This window comes from Paramormyrops kingsleyae, chromosome 12 (assembly GCF_048594095.1).
Source record: "Paramormyrops kingsleyae isolate MSU_618 chromosome 12, PKINGS_0.4, whole genome shotgun sequence".
Lineage (NCBI taxonomy): Eukaryota > Metazoa > Chordata > Actinopteri > Osteoglossiformes > Mormyridae > Paramormyrops > Paramormyrops kingsleyae.
The window spans coordinates 25,241,586-25,260,255 of NC_132808.1; the positions used below are offsets into that span (position 1 = coordinate 25,241,586).

An 18,670-nucleotide genomic window follows, 5' to 3' on the forward strand; every position below is an offset into this window, starting at 1 on the left:
GAGGACAGTGTGCAGGCAGCAGGAAGATGGCAGGATGAGGACAGTGAGCAGGGAGATGGCAGGATGAGGACAGTGTGCAGGCAGCAGGGAGATGGCAGGATGAGGACAGTGAGCAGGACCAAGAGGTGAGTTAGAAATTAGGCTGTACTTTAAGATCTACTGTATCAAGTCAGATATTTTCACCATTACTAATACCAACAGTGCGGTTTTCGCCATTCGCCACACTTCATACAGCATCACTACAGTGCAGGCGCACATGCACGCATACACACACACACACTCCCCTCCTCTCAATAGCCGCTGAACGCATTTGCACTGGTTAACACACACATGCCAAGTTGGCCGAACATGGCATATGCTGCAGTTGAAGACATTTTGCAAGCTGCTTTAGTAAAAAAAAAAAAAAATGCAAAAGTGCCGTTTGGAAGTATTTTGCAGACGTCCATGGAAAGGCTAAGGATGTCGATAAGCCTCTACACAAACAGTGCTACAATGTTGTGGCAACAAAGTCAAGTAGCACGTAAAACTTGGCAAAGCATCTTACAGACAGACATCCCGGTCTTTATGAGAAATTTTGTGAGGTCAGTAAAGCTCGCGTTCCAGCAACACTGAACTATTAAACACTTATCAATAATGTTAACTTAGATGGCGCACACCTTAACATTAGCATCTATTAGCAGTTAGCCAACAAACATGTTAGCCGTATGTTATCAGTAAGGTAGCAGATTGGCGCAACGGCTAATAATAAAATAATACAGTTAATGTGGGAACAATGCAAAAATGTAAAACAAAAATGTGTCCTGTAAAATGTGGTAAAGGCCCAGTTATACTTAAAAAAAAATATCAACGTATACCGTGAAACCAATATAACTTTGAAAAATACCCGGATATAAATTTTTGGTCATACCGCCCAGCTCTAGTGGCGACTATTCATATTGACGCGGTAGCGGACCGTAATGGTTATAGAAGTGTTATGAAGGCAGTACCCCCCAATTATGGAGGGGTAATTCTCACTCTGTCTGTAGGTCCCTAAATCTTCAGGCAATAAAAGTTGGAGTGCTGGCCTCCCTTGTTATCTGTGTGTGTGTGTTTATGTGTGCGTGTGTGTGGGGTCACTAACCCCCCTTTGGTGCTTAGGCCAACATGTACCTACACTCAATTTTAAGGTGTCTGATTCATGACTGTCAGTGATTGTTTAAAAGGAAATCCAAGCCTGCTTCCCTCATTAAGAATGGTATGATTTTTGGTTCAGGTGCCCATATAAATAAATATCAGTTGTGCACCAAAACAGCAGGGCTTTTACTATTAGTATAACTGAAACAATTTTAGCACAAAACACAATATGCCACCACATCATAACTTTATAATGTAAGCAGCAGTACAGAATCGAGGAATCAATGAAAGATGTGGCAGCCATAAGTTTATGTGGCTGGCAACAATAGTTTTCTTGTCTTTTGAAATTTTATTTTCACTCAAATTTCATTCATGATTGTAATGTTTGAAAGTCTCACTTTTTCACTTTTTGAAGGATGTTTAGTATTTGAAACTCTTACCAAATTTTTTATTTTGTTCTCTTTCTCTTTTTGCCTTATACATCATTGCCTCGAATGGTAAAAGTTCTTCTTTATTGATGACCTTTTGTATGATCACTGCTTGTTCTCTCATAGCTTCAAGTGACTGAATTCGCTGCAGGAATCCAGGTTTAGCTTCTGCCTTTTCACTCTCAATCAGCAAATCAATGTATTCTGGTGTGGAAAGTGGGTTGGGCTTTAAAGCGATTTGCTGTAGTCGAGCTAAACACCTTTGCATTTCCTCCATTAGTTCCAGTACTTCATCTTGAAGACGCAGAATTTCCTCCTGTTGTTTTTTAATTATTTCCTGAGCTGTCAGTTTGGCACCAGACGCTTTCTCATAATTTGCTTTAAGCTCTTTAGATGTTCTCTTCTCTTTCATCTTTTTATACTCCCACTTGTATTTCTGGTTAAAATGCACATCCCAGGGACATTTGCCAGGACACACATTGCAGTTTCCTTGGGGGTCCATGGCATTACAACGTGCCTTATCCTTATCATCTGGAATAGCACAAGGGAAGTGGCAGGTGAAATGACACTGGTGACAGTTGGTTATATACTGTCCAGATCCTTTTATACTAACCTGAACTGGCTTTGTCAGCTCTACTTCAAATTCAAAGTTTTTGTTTGTATTTATTTCTGCTTCATGCTTCTGAATTATTTGTTTGGTCCTTTTGATTTCATCCAGTTTGGCCAAACCAGCTCGGATCTGTGGTTGCAGACCTGTGACTGCAGTTTCCAGCTCTTTACGTTCTTTGAGGACTTCCCTAGTTAGCCTCAAGCTCTTGGTTTCCATACTTGTTAAGGCAACAAAAAACCTCTTCATGCTCTTCACACCCATTCTCCAGAACATCTTGTCAAAGTTGTCATCACCATCTTCCTCATTTTCATCATCACTAGTTTTCACATAGACTGAGTGAGAATTGTCTGCAAACAGTGCTGAATTGTTGAATTTGAAGTGAACAGGAATCCCTTTTTCTGTTCTCGGACATGGTACACCAGACACGTTGATGGCTTCTAGAACTGGGGGCTTCTGTCCATCTGCAAATGTCACAAGCATCCGGATATTGTCTGCTATGTCTTTACCAAAAACGGAAAGGATGGAGTCAAACACATATTTCTGTGCATGTGTTAGTCGTGCCAGTGAGGCCTGAGTTACGAAGCAGACTGCATCTATAGCACTGATTCCGTTGTTGCAGGTGAAAAATGTTCGGATCTGTTCAGTGATTGCTCGGTCTCTCTCTATTCCTCTTGTGTCACCAAAACCTGGGGTGTCGATAATAGTGATGGAGTAGCTTATTGTATATCCATCTTGATAATTAATGTCATAGGCAGTGACATGGGATGTTTGACTCTCCGCTTGTGATTTTGAAGTCCCCTCATCAATTAATTTGAATCGGAAATTGTCTTCCCACTTAACACCCAAAATATAGTTGATCATTCCATTTATTAGGGCTGATTTTCCTGCTCCTGTTGCCCCAATGACCATAATGGTTCGATGTTCTCTGATGTTCTCTTTGCCAAAAGCATATCTCTTGCATCCATATAAGTTTCTGTGTATCTCCCGCAGGGGAACCTTGTACACAGAGGGGACCCCTTTGCTGAGACGTTCACTCTTTTGTTTTATCTCTTCAGCTACTGTTGTGGTTCCTGACAATGTTGAAATAGAGATTGTCAGACTTTCATTGCTTTGACCAGATTCACCACAATTGCATGTAATTCTAACACCATATGTTGTATTTGACTGTAGCCCAGTAATTTTATAGACTTCACCTTTACTAGTCTTTTTTTTCCAGTCTGCCTTATTTTCATTAGTTTCAGTTCTGTATTCAACAACATAGTTTTCTATGCTGACACCATGGCCAATTGAATCAGGTTTTGTCCAAGAAACTACAATCTCCTCTAAGTCTACATATGTTTGTCTTGGCTTCCCAGGAGGACTTGTGGGCAAAGTTTTAATGCTCTCAGCTTCACTGGTTAGACTGACACCTGCTGGACACACTGCCTTGTATCTGAACCTGTAGCCTGTGTGGGGAAGCAGCCCAGACACAGTACATTCTAGGTTAGATTTGAGTACTTTAATAAATTGCCAAACATCTGACTCATTAGCACAGTATTCAACCAGGTAGTGTGTGATTTCACTGGATCCATACTGGGGGTGACTCAGCTTTATTGTCACACTGTCATGAGTGACATCAGATGCATTTGGTCTTTCTGGCTTTGATGGAGGCTCAAAATGATCACTTTGTTTATTCCCATCTTTGTAAAGGTAAATACTTGCCCCTTTGTGCTCATCGTTAGGTATGGATGCAGCTATAAAGTGTGTTTTCTTGTTCTCCTTGTTTGCCTTTGCAAAATCTGTGAAGAGGATAACTAGTTTTTTCATTTAATGTGAAAGTTAAGTACAATTTCCACAGTTTAATTTAATTGTGTCAAGCAGACCTTGTGTATGACCAGCTAGAAGGAGTGTTCTAACTTGGGATGGAAGAAGTACTAAACTTTAGCTTATGTGAAGCCTGTTCAAGTTCACGTGTATGATCAGGGAACCAGGGGGCAGGTTTCTAATCTCTTGCAGCAAAATCTGATTTTATTAGATATTTGACTGTTCAATAGAAAGGAATGTCCATTAATGTTAATATTTAAAGTAACTGATGAATTGTTTGGTTTTACGCTGTGAAATGTGGGCATATTTATGGTAAACTCTGGTATGTATTATATTACACACAAGTTAAACTGATCATACAGTATGTATGATTTACATGGTATTGATGAAAAGTTAACGTTTAAGAATACACTTTTATAAGGCAATTACTGGTAGTGTTAGCCAGTTTTTAGATGATGTTTAGATGATCTTGCAATACTGTAAACTACCATTATACAGTTTGTTTTAAGAGAATATTTCCAATAAATGTACCTACTATGTTTTCAGGGTTCAGACTGACACAATGGTGGCGTTTGATTCATTCATAGATAGAATTTATATTGCAGAATTTTTTAGCACAGTGTCCCCATCACTGCACTAGGACATTGAGATCCACACTGACAACCAGATGAGCAAATCTGTTGGCCACACAAACACCTCTTCCAGCAGCAACCCAGCTTTGCTAGTTAGTCTCCCATCCAAGTACTGGCCAGGCCTAAACCTGCTTAATTTCAGGGGGATTCCTTAGTATAAATGCAAGTGGTATAATGTCACTTCAGGCCAACTTACCACAACAAGGACATCAGGTAAAAACACATTTATTAACTTTAACATTTCCTAGTGATGCCTCTATTACTTGTGGAAATTGTACTTAACTTTCACATTTCCAGTTGATCCATCCAGTACTTCTAGAAAGTGTATAAGCTAGTGAGTGTGGAATGATTACCAAAGCTGCCCAAGGAATACAACGCCGGTGTATCTGATAGCACTGATTCTAGTTTTACTACAACAATTACTTAAAATTCAGTGGAAAATGGTAGAAGAATCTTTTCATATACAACGTTTCATGGGAATAATTTAATAGAATACCTACATTACCTTGGGCTGAACGCCCCCCCCCGTACTTAAGTGAAAACCCAACTTTTTATGGTTTCCAGGGCTAAAGGTACTCGCCGGAGGATGGATCCTGACCACAGAGCTATTGTTGAGCTAATCAGTCAGTGCTGTGACTATAGCATTTCATGTGATCAGCCTCTTATCTGATCCATGTGTTGTTCTAATGCTGACTGTGAGTATTCATATCGCATTGATTAACAGTACTCTGTTTTGATTCCTTGGCCCAGTGGCTAATAGATGACCAGCTGGGCTCACATAGCTGCCTGCTACAGTCTCTGGACAGTGGATCCATGAGTTGGTAGAAGCCAATATCCTGACCTGTTTCCTGCCTTCATTGGAATGGCTGGACTATTTACCACAATCACAGATGCCATGTTGGCGATCAATATGTCATATTTATGTATAATTTACTAAAAGTAGTCTTTAAAAATGCTATGCTGTGATACTGTCCAGTATGATTAGCAGTAATGCTGCTTGATGACCTTCTTGTGAGGGTATTCATGGTTTAAGTTGTTTTTCCCCCTTTATGAAATTGTGACTGATGTGTTACATGTTATTCACTTAGCAGACACTTTCATCCAAGGCACATTTTTGAGAAACTGGGGTCAGACATTCCCTAGAGCAATTGGGGGTCATTGGTTTGCTCAAGGGCTTAATGGTGAAATCATTCTGCTGGGCATGGGGTGTGAACTGGTGACCTTCTCATCACAGACAAGTGTCCTAATCTGTTGATCCACACACCCCCTCCCCCCCTTTGCTTATCAGAAGATTATTTGCATTGGTGTGAAGGTCACATGTACATTCAATGGACCCTCTTCTCAGAATCGATTAAACTCTTTCATTTGATACATGTGGTCTCTGTCTCACAAAGCTCAACCCAGTATCTTTACACAATGATACTGAACCAGAAGCAGCTGTTTGATTTAGCGACTTACCTGGAATGAGACCATCATTACAGCAATCATACAGCATCCCCAGCTGGAAGGGTCTTCCAAGAACTGCCACCTCCTGGGGCTTCCTCGAAGTGGCTTGCATAATTTCAGTTCTACACCCTAAAATGTAGGTTTGTTTATTATGATTAATTCATGATTCACTGAGTTTTCCTAATGAGCCTACATGAAATATTAAATTATACAGTGGTACCTCAGTTCTTGAACTCATTAGAACTCGAATTTCTTAAAAGTCGAACCAGCCAGTTCGAGAAAAAAAAAGACCTAGAACTCGATCTGAATCTCATAAGTCAAACCGTAAACGCCGACCTAAGATAACTTGTATGCGCGGGGAAATGAGTCACGCTGCACGTCTCTCAGCGGAAACAAAGGGTAATGCTTCAGTCTCAGCCTCGCATTAGCTGTGATAGCGTCGTGTATGTTTACACAAGCTGAATACATATATTTAGACAGTAAAAATACATTTAGACAATGATAGACAGTAACAGTAATTATTATATAATAAAATACATTTAAAAATAAAGATTTCTTATTAATTATTTTAATATTAATAATAAACCATTAATACATTGGTGGACCGAACGGGGACAAAGGCGCAGACGTCAGGGTATTGGAGAATACGGGGTTTAATTACGGGTAAGGCTGGCAAAACGCAAACGCACAGTAAAATGACCTGACTCGGGAAACAAACTGAAACGCGGAGGATATACAGAGGGCTAATGACAACAACCAGAAACAGCTGATCACACGGGGATTCCATACGGGGTTAACGAGGGGGCGTGGCACACGGAAGGAGCCGAAGATCGGGGCAGGACACATTTTGTTTTTTTTAACTATACACATTGTTTGGATAAATTAATTTTCTTAGTTTAAAAATTACTGTTTTGATAAATGTGTTTAGATGTGTTTAGTACAGTATATGCTTTTCTTGTTTTGTCCGGTTCATTTTGTGTTTAAATGCTAGAAAAAACATATTTCGGTGTAATTTTTTGGGACGGTGTTATGCCGAAAAAGGCATCCCTGCCGTCGAATGCAGTCTAAATGACCGATTGGTCGCTGATCTGAAACGAGTTGAGCTACGTTGTCGAGTAAGGATACCGTAGTGCTAATCAATAGCCCCCCAAAACCCGTAAAACTCTAACCCTAACCCCTAAAAAACCCCAAAAACCTATAAAACCCTAACCCCCAAAAACCCCCTAAAACCCTAACCCTAACCCCTAAAAAACCCCTGACCCCCAAAACACCCTTAAAACACCGGCATGCATTCTATGATTCTAAGGCAGGGATGCCTTTTTCGGCAGGGATGCCTTTTTCGGCATAACACCTGTTACCAATTAATTGGTTTTCCAATTTTTCTTATGGGGAAAATTCGATCAGAACTATACATTTTTAGGATTCGATCCGGAGTTCTGAACGGATTAAGTTCGAGTTATGAGGTACCACTGTATCTTTCAAAATCAATTATTCTGACTTGGTCTTCGAGAGCACGTGAGCATCTTTTACAAAAACAAAAACAATTGTTTAAATTGAATTAATTTTTTAAGCTGAAATGCTCCAGTAAAATGTCTTTAAAAATAATAATTTACCATTTACCATTTCATGTCACATTTTAGGTGAATAGATTTCCGGACATAAAACAAAAATGAGCTCCGGTTAACGAGGGGGCGTGGCACAAGGAGGAAGCGGACTTTCGGGGTAGGACACATTGGGTTTTTTTTTTAACTTTATGTAACCGGTACGAGTAGCTCGAATGTAGATGAGAAGTGGACTTTCACTTTGACGTTTGGAATGGACTTTTATTTTGATGTCTGAGTGCGGTATCCCACCATATTTATGCCCTCATAGTCTCGCGATCCAGGGTGAACTACCGTTTGGGCTGGTTGATGGTAGAGACCTGCACTCCCGCGGGACCCAACGCACCGAGTGCGGCGCGGGACAAGATTTGATGGGTGAATGCGGGTGCGGGCGGTAAGGTCCTCATGTATGTGCGGGTTACGGGAGAATAGAATTAATCGCGGGACTCCCGCAAAATGGAATTATCTTAAAATTAATTTATTAAAAACAAATACTCTATTTTTTATCTACTGCACAAAAGCAACAAGAACGACTAAATTAAAATAATAAAATTATTAGCCTATTTCTAACTGTTATGAGTTTATTTCTATGTTCTGAAAAGCTCCTCGTTCGTGTCCATGTTTATCATTCCATTTAATTAAACTCAAATAAAACGAAACTTATTTGTTTATTTTCCGTTTCTTTTTTATATATACTCAAAGGGAAGCAAGTGAAACAAATAGAGTAGCGGGAAGAAGTGGTAAAAATAAAACTACTGTACTTACCTGCGGGATTTTGCGGGCGGGAGCGGGAGTGGGACAGAATCTTGTGGGAGCGGGCAGGAGCGGGACTGAAAAATCCGTCCCGCGCAGGTCTCTAGTTGATGGTCGACTGGAAGGAGAGAGTGTGGCATTTAAACTTTGGTGGTGCGCATTTAGGATGTCATAAGAACGATCACCGGGAAGTTCGAGTATTGCTGGTGTGATATGAAAATGTTTGCCTAAGGGCACAAGCGGAAGAAGTCACACATCCATACTAAGATCGGTCGCCAGTATAAGGTATGGATTTTATCCTTTCTCAGTAATGCTGAATTATGGTTGAGCCTAACGGAGTTTTAACAATTGCGGTATGTGATTTTATTATACAGAAGACGGTCGGAAGGGAAAGCCTAATCAACCGGTGTGAGCCTGGGTTCCTTTGGGGATTATATATAGGCTGCTCTGGTGTGATGTACATGTATGTTTTTACGACTATTACAGGGAATAGAGAGGATGGGTTTTATAAACTGTTTTGGTGTTTGCAGGGAATGGCAGTATCTGGGGAGCTTAGTCGCTGTTTCTCTTCCCCTCTTTTAGCATCAGAGTATATCCTGTTATTTTCAGCTACCTTAGTATCTTAACCCTTTAACCATACGGTTAATACCGTTTAGAACATCTGGTGGTCCGTTAGTAACCCTTTGGCGGGCCTTACCCTGAGCATTATTAGTTGGGATGTTGTTTAGTGCTCTGGTGACCCCGGGTTCTGCATTTGATTGGACTGCTGCGAGCTTTTCGTGTGTATTTGGATTTTTGTTTGCCGTGCGGGTTTTGTTTTTTTTGCTTTTGCTTGCATAGCAGCCTGATTCGTTTTATATAAGGGGGGTACGCCAGCAATAGCGTCCCAGCTTAATATTAGATCTTAGGCTGTAACGGCAATTGGCCAAGGGTTTGCACCACCTTCCAAAAGTCATAGGTAATCCTTGAAACCACCACCTGGGGCATTTGGAATTATTTAGCCCCTTTATTGTTCTTGGGAATGCAAAAACCCAATCCCAAGGACACCTGGATACACACACACACATATACATACGTACAGTTACGCACTCACCACACCCTCCCCCCAACCCACGCCTTCGCCGCTTCATACCCCCAGCATGAACAGGCAGGTCTGTGACAGGCGCTGGATTTGGCTGCAGGACCGGATGGCTGTTTGTCTATGCTGGACTACCTCCACCTCCCCATTTCCCTCCCCTGTTGCAAGTCATTACTTTTTATGTTGTAAAGTGTAGTGATCATGTGCTTATGTTGCTGAGGTGTTTTTTTTTCTGTTCCTACATTGTACTCCCTACTGGAGTACAGTCTGGGGGCTGTTTTTTTATTCTCCCCTTCTCTCCTCATGTACGTTAATTCTGTTTTCTCTGTTCTTCCTATATCCCCTGTCTTCCTGACCTGTCTACCCCCTATAATGTGATGTTTGTGTATATATATGGTTGGGTTGATGGCCAGTTTTTTCGCTGGTACTTGTGACTAGTGACATGGTATATTGCAACAGCAATAAAGGGTTTTCATCATCATCATCATCATCAACAACTTTTTAGGATTTGATCTGGAGTTCTGAAGGGATTAAATTCGAGTTCTGAGGTACCACTGTATAAGTGTTTTTTTTTTTTCAAAAGTAACAACACAAAAGAAAATTACATTAAACAATCTATGAAAACTTTGCACTTTGTTTAATAAATGATAATAAATGAGGCAGTAGTGCGAACCACTGTGGCACCGTTATGACATAAACATTTTCCATCTAAACTATGCGACTTGTTCCTTAAAGATTTTTCAGTTAATTTAATAAAGATTAGTTTGTCTTCTTATAGAATAAGAGGTACAGAGTCAGAGATACCTGCTTATTGACCACTGGCAACATTTTCTCAGCTCAAGCAACTTCCTGAAAGCTTTGAAACATCATTTTAATGCTTAATAGCTGATATTATACTCAATTAGTTACTACTTAATTACTTATTAATTAGAATATATTTTCAGTTTAACTTCTTAATAAAAATGATAAACATGTGTGATGATTAATATATTAATACATACATTTATAATTAAATATTATATATCTAACTGCATTCCAGTGTTAAGTGGAACTTCCTTCGCAGTTTTGCAGAAAATTTTATAATCTATATATCTCTACCTCAAACCAACATAAAAAAACCAAAGCATGTTTTCATATGTGGATAATGTTAATATCGGCACAATCACATTAAAAAAGTGGATTTGACCAACCTGCAAGAAATAGACTTGCACTTGTGAAAAACTGGATCTTGTTCTTTCTCTCTGTCAAGCAGGATGTCGGAGCTGAGCAGAAGTCAAGTGTGAAGAGTGAAGTCGACTGACAACAGCCTTTATATAACAGAATACTTTTACTTTCATTCTGAATGGTGCCTGTTGCTCATTATTCTTTCAGAGGATTTTTTTTTATTTTTTATACCCAAGCACCTGCCCCCCTTCGCTAATAACTATATTTTTAATTAGCTGAACTACAGATAAATACATTAATTGAAGCCACTCCAAACCAGCCCACCCCCTTGATTCTGTTAGTCTTTACACAGCGTGTAGTCAGAGTATGGAATAGTCTTCCTGCTATTGTAGTGGAAGCTAAAACCCTGGGTTCCTTTAAATCAGAGATAGATAAGATTTTAACAACTCTGAGCTATTAGTTAAGTTCTCCCCAAACGAGCTTGATGGGCCGAATGGCCTCCTTTCGTTTTGTAAATTTCTTATGTTAATTGTTGGAAGGTGACAAATGTGTTTTTCTCGAAAACGTGGTGGAGGTGTGTGATACCCTTTTGTTTCCAGGAACTAGAGAAAAGTGGAGTTTTTTTGAGTGGAAAGTCACGGTTGTGCCAAATTTGGGTGTATTTACAAAATTTTATTGTGAAGTTGAAGATTTTGTTGATTTGCCACCATGCGGTTAAATGAAATTACTCTTTTGTTAAAGCAGTTATGGTGTTTTATGGAGATGTTTAGAAATCAGAGATTGATATTTCTTTACATACTGATCGTTCTATTTATAACCATGAATTGTTCCGTTGGTTTGGGTGAATCTAATTGTTGATGGACTGTAGTTGATTTGCTAGGTAAAATTTTGAAAATTTGGGGCTTCTAGTCCACCTAGATTTTTGTGTTTCTGTAATGTTGCCAGTTTGATTCGGGGTGTTTAATTTTTCCAATAAAATTTAGTTATTATGGAATTTAATGAGTTAAACCATTTTGTTGTGGGTTGAGTTGGGATCATTGTTAAAAGGTCACTGATTTTAGGTAATATGATCATTTTTACAGTTGCTATTGTACCCAGTAATGAGGTAGGTAGGTTTATCCATCGGTTTAAATCATCTTCAATTTTGTTTAATAATGGGATGAAATTCAGATGGAATAATTCTGAGAGGCTGGCAGAGGTACCTGATGTTGCCAGTGGGAATGGGGACAGGTGAGTTTTGAGCTGCAGCATTCCAGTACTCACCATGTATGGGTAGTATTGTGGATTTTGTCCAGTTTATGGAGTATTCAGAGACTTCAGAGAATTAGTTGATAATGAGGTATGATTGGTAATGATTTTATAAGATTGCTGAAATCACAGTGTGTACCGGGCATTACACTTTAGAAGCACGTGTGGCACGTTGAAGGTAGGCATGTCTTTCCTGCTTTATTTAATATGACTGTTTGCAGGTACAATAAGCTGCACTTACCTCAGATGTTTCCTTAGGTTGGACATGGACTGTTTAGATGTCGACAACATCTTTACAGCCAGTAAACACGCCCTGCATTGCAGTTACATTTGTGCCTTTTTCCGTAATACATAGGAAATGTTTTTTTATATTTTCAGCAATGGAATGCATTCCTTTCCTTGTCTGCCATTGCCTGCAACAGAAACTCAGACCGCTCCGGCAAGTTAATTAGTTTGGCTGCAAATGTAGACGTGACAGGATAACCAATCAGAAGCATCGAATAGTTTCAAACTTTCGTCTGTGGAGGGAAATAGCAAAGGAGGATGTTTTGCATAAGAAAAACACAAAAAGCAATAAAAAATACTGTTATTAAAGATATTAGCAAGGTTTTGCATACAATCTTATGATGTAACTAAAATTGTAATCATGAATATTTCCATAAGTAACTGTAATTTAATTGCACTTTTTTCTCTAGTAGCTGTAATGGATTACAATTACATTTTTTTTGTAATTAAATCACGTAACGCCGTTACATGTAACTCGTTACTCCCAAACACTGTGTATGTATGTGTGTGTGTGTGTATATATGTATATATAGGGTCATGCAGAGGCCAGGTGTGTGTGTGTGTGTGTGTGTGTGTGTGTGTGTGTGTGTGTGTGTGTGTGTGTGTGTGTGTGTGTGTCCATAAAGGAAAATAAACCACATGGTAAGGATAGAAAAATGTGGCCGGTTACAGACTTTGATAATATAATCAACAATGGGCATCTATAGCCCTGTAAAAATGAAAGTAGGGAGTCGCCTACCAGGGTCCTGAGGTGTTTCATCGTGCGGTGGGTGTGGCAGCACGCTGTACCGGTGCATGATCACCAACCTGACCTGACCTGACCTGACCTGACCTGGGCAGCTTTTGAGCTCCCTTTCACATGCACAGGTGCTGCTGGAATAGACAGGAACACCCATGCAGTTGTACAGATAGGTGAAGATGCTTGAGTTCTCCTGCCAGTATGCAACTGAATCTTCACTTCTGTGTGTTTGAGATCCCAGATCCTTTGCCCCGGGTGCGATCCCCCACTCTGCCCCCGGTGTGAGTTTGCCTCCCCAGGTCTGTGCAAGTGTTTCCTTTTCCCATCACCCCCAAGACAGGCCTTTTGACTTTTTCGACCCTTGCAAGTATTTTCAACTATGATTCTTGTCCTGCGATTCTGCAATTATGGAAGTGTAAGCTGGCCCCTTTCTCTAACCAGCATGTCAGTGAAAAAACTTTTTTGAAGTGGGTAAGCTGCTTCCCTCACAAAAAAATAAAAAGCCGTCTTTGACAACCAAACAGTTTGCAGGTGGTACTGTCCATAGGTTCGGGTCATCCGGGATAACTGGGAAGTAGCCGATAGCACCATAAAAAAAAACTGATGTTTAGTCTTTGCATGAAACTTCCAGAAGATAAAAGAAAACACCCTGCATCAAGCTGACATCTTGTCTTGACATAAATAAGAAAAAGATAAACAGATCGGAGGTAACATAAAATTTGACACGTTGTATTCTGATTAAAGAATCCTAAGAAAAGTTAAAACACGCATACATCAAATTGGCATTTTGTCTTTTCCGCGCATAACCTCCCCTAACAGAAAGACAACCAGCCTCAGATATCTATTACGGTCAGCGGTCATCGGGCCAAACGTACCGGTGTTCCCATCTGTAAAGAAGCAGAAATACCCCAAGTACGTGCGGCATATCTTCGGAAAACTACACGTCTTCTTTAGAGTGGGTATATTTTTTTCTATACATGGTTTATGCTAAACGGCATACATTACAAATAAAAGAATTATATACACATGTATGTGTATTATATAGAGACATAGACCGTTAGAGCGACTGATTAAAAGTGGATCGAGACGCAGCATCGGGGGGGGGTGCCGGTTAAGAGACAATCTGTATAAGACCTTAATCAGCAGGTATAGACGGAGCATCACCATCACCTATACCAGTAATGAAAATAGGAGACTTTATATCACATGACATCCGCCTCGTGTACTGTACCTGTTGTACAAAATCCTTTGTTATATGTACAGTATGCAGCATGGTTGTGTTTTTAAAATGTAACATAGATACAACAGATCTATGGGGGGGGGGGGGGGGTAAAGCGTATTTAAAGAGCCACCTCTGGTAGAATCCACCTTTAGCAACTTTTGAACCCTAAGCCACACGAGCACTGGGGCTTTTAACCAGGAGACTCCACACCTACGCATTAGATCCTTAGGTCAGCAGTGGTCCCCATGTGCCCAGTGCATATATATGCATATAGGCTCAGGTCCATCTCAAAGAGAAAGAACGACCCGCCAACATTTTGTGTATCTGTACGTATCTGTAACCATTCCATTACATTCATTATATGCTGAGTTTTCCAAAGTGTTTTTTTTCTGAAACATAAAATGCTGAACCTGCTAGTGCACCTGGTTAATAGCATCTAATTTATAACAGGAGCTAGTAAACTGCATTTAGCAGTCGTATTAAAACACATAAAAAACTTTAAAGACTAAAGCCTTAGTTATGTTTAATAAAGACGCCTTTTCAGTGAACATTAACAATGGTAACTGAGCTGCAGCATGTTTGACTCGTAATGAAACGCAGACCTAATTCAACAGAACCAGTCGTCATCCACTTTGCAGTGAGAGTACCGAGCGAAAGTGAACAAAGTTTTCTTTACTTTACCTCCGACTGGTAAGCAAGGGAAATATGTCAGACACATTTATTCAGACGGACACCCAACAGCGCTTATAACAGCTGTCGCTCTTTTGGGGAGGCTTTCCACAAGATTTTGGAGTGTATCTGTGGGACTTTTTGCCCCTTCATCCAGAAGAGCATTTTGAGGTCAGGCACTGAAGAAAAATCACATGGTGAGGCTGGAAATATGTGGCCTCTTATAACCCCCTTAAATATAATCAACAACAGACATTAGCACTATCAGAATGAAAGTCATAGACGACTCTTACTGTCAGAATGAAGCTAAAAGTAAAAGTATTCCTTTGTTTAGAGTACTGTTCTGTTATTTCACTCCCATTCATCCAGAAGAACATTTTGAGGCCAGGCAATGAAAAAAAATCACATTAGTGAGGCTGGAAAAATGTGGCCTCTTATAACCCCCTTAAATATAATCAACAACAGACATTAGCACTAGCAGAATGAAAGTCATAGACGACTCTTACTGTCAGAATGAAGCTAAAAGTAAAACTATTACTTTGTTTAGAGTGCTATTCTGTTGTTCAACTTCCCTCTGAAAAATACTCTGAACACTATTGTCTGCCTCTGGTAGAACATCTTTAAAATGTAATGGCAGTTCAAGTTTCTTCTCAATTCTCTTCAAAATTCAATCTGAGCTAAGAAAGCAGTGTCATAAGTACAAAGTACAGAGTTCAATGAAATTCTTACTTGAATGCAGGGGCGTTTCTAGGATTTTCATTTAAGGGGGGCTCAGCCCCCATAGATGTTTAACACATATTTGGCTTGTTCAGAATCAGTACTCAAATGAGTCTTCCTGATTCCTCATAAATAAGACAGTAGGTTCTACATTCAACCCCTTAAAACTTTATATCTATATAATAAATGTTTTTCACGATCTGGGACATTATTTAATACAATATTTATTACAAAAAAAACAGGATTTTTCTATCTCTGTAAATCACACTGCTATGCAGTTAAAACGAGTGCATTGAATGCTGTCTGTTACTGTTTTTAATCATTTATGTGCATAACTCTATGGCAATTAATGCCATGCACTGTGTAATGTTTTATATAGACAGTTAGGTTTTCCAATTAAAACAGCATCATTGTTTTATAAAGTAGACTATAGGTTAATAGGGTAAGTATTAAGGGCTTCCTTTTCTCTAGAGGAAACAGCTGGTGTGATGACGTAACACAGCGAAAATTTTGACATTTTTTGTAAACTGTATTTATGAAAAAGGACTGCACTGATGCAGATATAACAATTTATCGAAAAACACACACCTTGGCTTAATCCTCGCTCTGTGATGCCGCAGTCTGTGATGCTTCAGTTGAAGACCACGCTGAAAGACGTTGCGGAGCCGAAGTCTGCCGCCGATTTCATATGAAATTTAAAGGGGACGTGGCCGATCACCAATTTGTGTAAAGTTTATGGAGAATTTTTAGGGGGGCTGAGTACAAATGTTAGGGGGGCTAAAGCCCCCCTAAAAATGGCCTAGCGACGCCCATGCTTGAATGTCATCCCCACAGACTACAGACAATTAACAAGACAGTGCAACATCACAGTATAAAAATACTGGGTAATGTGCCATATTAATATCAACATCGCAAATTATGCACATGCAATTCTCACGTCGCAGCTGGTTTGAGATCAGACTTTTACATACCTTGCATACGGACATTACAGCGGTATAAGGTATTTTCATATTTTGCAGCTGCAGTATTTAGAAATCTTCATGAGGAGGAATGATGCTACTCTGAGACAATTGCGAGACGACGGGTGAGATCAAGAGAGCAGAAGATCAACAAGACGTACGTCTCTCCGGATATTCTCAGACGTTCACCATTGTTACCAGAGTCGATACGAAAGTATCTGCCTCCTTAACTCTGGATCACCTATTCATCTTCATTGACGACTGCTTTTACAACCTGCGCTTAATGAATTAATAATAATAATAATAATAATAATAATAATAATAGTAGTAGTAGTAGTATTGTTATTATCACTATTACTCTATCTCGCCAACATATCAATGAATCCACTAAAGTTTATAACCTGGAACATTCGTGAAGTTAGTTCACAGGGAAAACGAATAAAAATGATAAACCACCTGATCCAATTTCAAGCAGACATGGAATCCGAAACTCAAAATTCGAAAACCCCACAATTTAGCCGAATATGCTCATCTACGTATAATTTTAAGAAACGAGGCGTATCAATTTTGATAAACAAAAGAATTACATTTACCCATAACACAACAATCACAGACCCCGAATGGCGATATGTCATTATTAACAACACAATCAACAACAAAAACCTCACTACTGCAAACATACAGTATATGGACCCAATTCTGACGACCCTGCTTTCTTCAATACGTTTTTCATCCATTTCATCAAACCCTACAATAGTAGGCTAATTGGGGCCCAGATAGCAGCTGACTCCGATCCGGATCCGCCTCTGGTCCGGCAGATCCGCGTTACAGTCACATCCGTTTTACAGCTGCGATATGGACATGGCCCGGGCCCAGGCTTCCGTGGCGGGAACGCAATAATGTCAGCAGAATCAAAGCAGCTACGGGCCGGATCCGGGGGACGAGCGCGCGAATTTTCATTTTCTGACAGGATCACCGGAGCGTGCAGATAAAGTTCTAGGAAGCCGCTTTATTGAGGTACGTGCAATTTAGTCACATAGTGCGGTCAAACTGTGCTAGAAGTAAATTAGTACCTTTTTGATTTTGGTGGGCTGTTAATTGTTAAGTTAATCTTAAAATGTTTGGACTTATTACTAGTTTGCTAGCTGGCAACTGAGTCTGTGTTAGCTATAGCTCGTACTAAAATAAGCGTGGGTCGGTTAATAAAAGCGTGGGTCGGGTAATAAAAGGCAATAATGAGAGTTATAATACCCTGAAATATGTTTTTATTTTAATTAATTGTATTTTTCAGGTGAATTTAGTAGATTAATCGAGAAAATGTGCAGAAACATTTGACATTCAATAGCATATTCTGTCTCCATTTTAGGTTCGGCCACATATTCAAGGGTAAGTGTTTTTTATTCTTCTATAATTCTAGCTGTCTGGAAAAAATAGAAATATCACCGTGTAAAACTGTTGTCTGATAATTATACAAATTAGGGGAAAAACGTTTAAACGTTAATGAAGTTCAGTAAGTTAATTTGCTTATATACCTTAAGTTACGGTAAGCTATATGCATTGATTATTATGACAGATAATCTTTAATATTCAACTAACAGCTTTTTTCTTGGTCTTTTTGTTTGCAGATGCCTCTTGGGATTTAAACCATATGTTGAGTAGCAAAATGATGTTTGTGCATAATTTTTCATAATGTATTTTTGTATGTTAAAAATAAAGAAGTTATAAATATCCAGTCAGTACTTGTGGTTGTCGATGTAATTTTGTATAGTTTTGTTTCTAATAAATTTCAAATGTTTAAATTTCCTGAGTCATATTTCATAATGCCAAAAATGCTAGTCTATTTTTATTTTAGGTGGTGCTGTCATGTTGCTAAATTTCCAGAATTGCCACTTTATTGTGGTGAAGGGGTTTGTTACTCATTTGAATTAGTAGCATAAGAAAATAATTTTGATGTTCAACAAATGTATGCTACTACTTGATTTATTAGTAATATGAAGTATTTTTTAAATCCACAAAATGAGCTGGTCCAGATCCAATACGGATCTGGGCCAGACTTGCCCTGATCTGTCCCAAATGTGGACCAGATTCAGTACAGAACTGGTCCCGATCTGGCCCAGATTTGGGCCAAATCACTATAAAAGAATCCTCATCTGGTCTGGAGCTGGCCCAGTTCTGGTCCAGATAAAGGAAACCGGATCCACGC

The 18,670-nt window shown here is 39.4% G+C and overlaps 1 long non-coding RNA gene across 1 annotated transcript; it reads right to left on the reverse strand.

The window, feature by feature from the left end:
- Positions 1-804: 804 nt before the first annotated feature.
- Positions 805-10,760, reverse strand: LOC111848744 (uncharacterized). Its single transcript, XR_011981827.1, has 4 exons — positions 10,655-10,760; positions 8,399-8,504; positions 6,045-6,161; positions 805-3,221 (listed from the first exon to the last, which is right to left on the reverse strand). It is a non-coding gene; the product is annotated as an uncharacterized lncRNA (long non-coding RNA).
- Between the last annotated feature and the right edge of the window lie 7,910 nt (positions 10,761-18,670).